The following is a 5337-nucleotide window of genomic DNA, read 5'->3' on the forward strand; positions in this document are numbered from 1 at the left end:
AGATTAAATAAAATGTGTATGAATTGTTGAATGGAAAACTGATCTGTAACCTTCATTCAATTCAAAATACAAGGTTTAAAAGAAGAAGAAGATGGAAAGAATACAGAATCACTGTGCCAAAAAGAATTGATGTTCAACCATTTTAGGAGATAGCATAGGAGAAAAAAAAACGATGTTACTGAAGGAAAAAAAAAATGCACTGAAGGCATTGGCAAAAAAAACAAGGCTCCAGGAATGATGGAATACCAATTAAACTGTTTTAACAAACTAATGCAGTCTGGAATCACGCATAAGCCTCACTAGTCTCTGCTAAGAAATTTGGAAGACAGCTACCTGGCCAATGGACTGTGAGAAATTCATATTTTGTGCCTCTACAGAAAATTTTATTGAGGAGAATTCAAAATCAGTTGTAGCAGAACATTGACAGGGAGCTGCCAAGAAATCAAGCGGGATTCAGAAGAGGCCATGGAATGAGGGATATCATTGTCGATGTCAGATGGATCTTGACTAAAAGAAGAAAATACCGAAAAGATGTTTACTTGGGTTTTATTGACTATGCAAAAGCATTCAACTGTGTGGATCATGACAAACTATGGATACCATGGCGAAGGATGGGAATTCCAGAACGCTTTACTGTGCTCATGTGGAACCTGTACACACATCAGGAGGCAGCCATTCAGAAAGAACAAGAGGATCTAGTCCGATTTGAAATCACCATACTTCTTCAACCTGTATTTGTTGTTGTTAAATACCGTGGAGTCGGTTCTGACTCATAGTGACCATACACAGGGTTTCCGAGACTGTAAATCTTTACAGGAGCAGAACCCCTCATCTTTCTCCCACGGAACCGCTGGTAGTTCGAACTGCTGACCTTGAGGTTGGCAGCCCAACTCGTGACCATTGTGCTACCAGACCCACTTCTTCAACCTGTATACTGAGCACATAATCCAAGAAGACAGACTATATGAAGAACGCAGCATCAGGATTGGAGGAAGACGCATTAACAACCTGTGATATGCACATAACACAATTTGTTTGCTGAAAGCTGACAAACTTGAAACACTTACTGATGAAGACTAGTGCTGGTAACCATCACACTATGGTTAATGTGCAGGACTGCAAAGTCGGTTTGAACCTCAAGGTAGGCAGATCAAGCCCACCAGTCGCTCCTCAGAAACTCTATACAAGGTCGCTATGGGTTGGAACAGACTCGACGGCAGTAAATAACAAATTATTACCTCAACATAAGGAAAACAAAAATCCTCATGAGTAGATTGTTATCATTGCAATGAAACGATGAGTGTAAAACCAATGTTCTCCCATGTAAACTATCACTCAATGCACAATCAAAACTTTACAAAACAAAATCCTCACACCTGCACCAACAAACAACCTTATGATAAATGGAAAAGATTGAAGCTGTCAATGATTTCATTTTACCTGAGTCCACAACACCAATGGAATCAGCAGTCAGAGTCAAACTATGTATTGCATTGGACAAATCTGTTGTGTTGTAAAACATCTCTTTGACGTTTCAAAAAACCAAAGATGTCACTTTGAGGACCAGTGTACCTGACCTAAGCCATGATATTTTCAATAGCCTCATATGCATGTGAAAGCTGGACAATGAATGAGGACCAGAGAAGTGATACATTTGAGTTATGGCATGGTGTTGGCAAAGAATATTCACAGTATCATGGACTGTCAGAAGAATGAACAAATCTAGTGCAGAATAAGAACAGCCAGTTCTGCTCCTTAGAAGTGAAGACGGTGAGACTTTGTTTCATATTCTTTGTACAGGCTATCAGGAGGGACCGATCCCTGTAGAACATGGTTGGTAGGGGTCAGCAAAAAGGAGAAAGATCTTCAACAAGATGGACGGACACTGTGGATGCTACAGGGCTGAGCACTATTTCTTTCTGTTGTACTTAGTCACAGCGCCACACCAGGACTCCCTAGAGCCTCCTTAATGGCAAAGTAGTCCAGCGCCCCTGACACCCCCAGGGAAGGCCTCTCTATACGCTGGTGGTGAATGGTGCCACCCTCGTTTTTGATGCGCTCGCTTTCCCAGGGTCGCAGGGCCCTGTGGTCCTCGGTGCTGAAGGCCATGGCGGCGGCGCGGCTCAGAACACCACAGGAGTCATGGAGCTACGCCAGGTACCGGAAGCGCGGGGACACTAGCAATACCTGAGGGGTGGAGCCGCTGGGCTCGCTGCAGGACCAGAGCGCGCGCAGGCGTAGCTCACGCCTCAGGCTTGCCAGGAGCAAGGCCCCGCTCTTCGAGCACGTGGCAGGTAGCACTCGCGGATCTGAAGGCTCATGCCGCGCTAAGGCAGTCGAGGGCAGTGAAGAAAGCGCAGCGCAGAGACAGCCCAGGCCGCTAGAGGCCCGCGCAGTGCCCTTCCTGAAGCTCAGGCTCCACGCGGCCACTACACCCCCTTGCGGCCGCCGAGCGCAGCGCAGCCAGGAAGGACTAAGGCCCATCAGGGGATCTGCACCTAAGTTTAGTTCTTTACCTCCTTCTCCTCTGCTTCAGTAGGGCCTCCATCTTTAGCCCCTAAAATCAAGAAGGCTCCACCCTTTGCGCCTGCCCCCAGCCATTAATCTGCTCCACTGTGCAGATTTTAAACCACCTTAATTAATCCCCTTCCTCGCTGGCGAAAGATGAGGCTTTCTGCTCCTGCAAAGATTTACAAGCCTCAGAAATCCTATACAGGGTCTCTATGAGTCAGAATCGATAGTATAACAAACACTAAACAACTACAACAAACCTCCTTCCTATGTCTTTGACCAGTAGGTCAAGTCGAGATAAAAGAAGGAATTGGATGTCTTGTTCTGGTCTCCTGAACGTTCAAAGCAGGATTTGCAATATGAGTGAGGAAAATTATAAATAAGAAAATGATTCTCAAAACTTACCCATGTGGCCTCGTCATTTTACACCTCAATTTACAGAAAAGAAAACCGAGTCATAGAGAAATACTTATCTGTGGTTACTGATTTTTGCTACTGGGCATCGAAATCTATAAGCTATGATCTTAAACCATAACACTCTTGGCTTCTGGTTCCCCAGCCGGGCCTGTCCCCACCATCACACCTCCAAACCTTTAATTCATTTAATTTTGTTTGACAGCTGCCCTGAACTTCTGTTGTTTTTCTATTGTTAAGTGTCATCCAGTTGGTTCCGACTCATAGCAACTAGGCATAAAATATCCAAGGAGAGGCTGGTGGGTTTGAACAGCTAACCTTGCGGTTAGCAGCCCAGTGCTTATCCAATAGCACCACACCTCTAGCGCTTTTATAACACTCCTCAACTCAACTCCACGGCCTCAGAATTTATCGGAGCTCTGCCTAAAGACCAGATCGACATTCCATTCTGTGCTCTGGCAATTCAGGGCTAGCCTTTGTCCAGATTAAGACCACCTTCTGGGATCTGCCTCTCTCTTTCAGGGTTCTATCCTATTCCCTCTCATCCCTTTTGGCCCCGTCTCTCTCTAGCTCTGATCCTGGGGGGTGGGGGTGGGGGGTGTCTGACCCCTCCCAATTATCTGAATATTCTAATTATTTTAGGCCTCACTCATTTCTAAGCTCCTCCCATAAGCAAGGTCAGCCTTCTAAACTACCAGCGGCTTCTCAGAAATCCTATAAAGGGTTGATTTGAGCCAGAAGAGTCCTGGTGTGGCGCTGATAAAGTACTGGACCACAAGGTCGGTTTGAACCTCAAGGTGGATGGTTCAAACTTGTCAGCCTCCCCTAGGCAACCCTATACAGGGTCACTAAGAGTTGGAACTGACTCAACAGTACTTAACAACATGAATCTGAACCAAAAGGCGGCACTTAACATGAGTCCGAATGGACGTGATGTTATTGGGTAGGTGGTAGAGGCAGAAAGAATGAGGCAATGTATATATTGGGAAGAAGATAGAAATATGTTCTGAGGTAGGGTTTAAATCTGCATTCACGAAGGAAGGGAGTGAGGTCAGAGAAAGCCGGTGAGAAGAAAGTTAAGCGTCATGAGTCATAGCGATCCTATATAGAGTTTCCAAGAAGGGTCTGTGTGTTTGAACCTCTGACCTTGCAGTTAGCAGTCCAGTGCTTATCTTAAGCACCCAAAAGGTTTTGAGGTGAGGAGCTTAAAATAGATGGGGCTAAAATAATCTGAGCTAGAAGTGGGCAGAGAGGGACTAGGAAACCCAGAAGGTTGAGGCAGATCCCACAAGGTGAGCCTGTGAATTGCTAGAGGTGAAGCTCGGATGTGGAAGATCAGGAGGTTTTGAAGCCTTGGGCTTGAGTTGAGCAGTACAAAAGCGCTATAGGTGTGGAATTATAGAATAAGCACTGGACTGCTAACCGCAAGGTTGGCTGTTCAAACTCACCAGCTGATCATTGGAAATCCTATACAGGGTCACTATGAGTCGGAACCTACTTGACGACTAATAATCTCTTTCTATGACCCTCCACTTTACCAAGCATGATGTCTTTCTCCAGGGACTGGTCCCTCTTTATCACATGTCTGAAGTATGAGAGACGAACTCTCTTGCTACCCTGGCTTCTGAGGAGCACTCTGGCTGCATTTCTTTAAAGACAGATTTGTTTATTGTATGGCAGTCCGTGGTACTTTTAATATTACTCTCCAACACTAAAATTCAAATGCATCGATTCTTCTACGGTCTTCCTTACTTACTGTCCAACTTTCACAGGAGTATGGGACGATTGAAAATACTATGACTTGGGTCAGACGCTACTTAGCCCTCAAGAGCTATCTTTACTCTTGAAAACTTTAGAGAGGTCTTTTGCAGCAAGATTTGCCTAATGCCGTACGTCGTTTGATTTCTTGACGGGTGCTTTCATCAAGGATTATTGTGGATTCAAGCAAAATGAAGTCTTTGACGATTTTAATCTTTTCTCCATTTACCCTGATGTTATTTATTGGTCCAGTTATGACGATTCCGGATTCTTTACACTGAGGTGCATTCCATACTGAAGGCTGTATTCTTTAATCTTCATCAGTATGCTCTCTCCCTAAGCTTCTCTTTTCTCCCCAAACCCCTCAGCCTAGCCCAAACCCCCTCAGCCTAGCCCAAACCCCGCCCATTTCTCTAAAAAGCTTACACTCTGGTAGAAGACGCCCTTTTCTCATTTTCCCCGCCTCTCGCCTACCCTCCTTAATCCTCCTCTCTCGCCAAATGCCACGCCTCTGCACGTTTGCATCTCCTTGTTTCCCCGCCCCTTCGCCCGCCCTCAGGCCCCGCCCCACCTCCCCTTGGCCCGCCCTTGCCCGGCGCTGCAGTGCCTTCCCAGCCGCGGCCCCGCCCGCCCTGGCCGCGCCGTGCAGAGGAG

Source organism: Chrysochloris asiatica, unplaced genomic scaffold (assembly GCF_000296735.1).
Source record: "Chrysochloris asiatica unplaced genomic scaffold, ChrAsi1.0 scaffold00168, whole genome shotgun sequence".
NCBI classification, from domain to species: Eukaryota; Metazoa; Chordata; class Mammalia; order Afrosoricida; family Chrysochloridae; genus Chrysochloris; species Chrysochloris asiatica.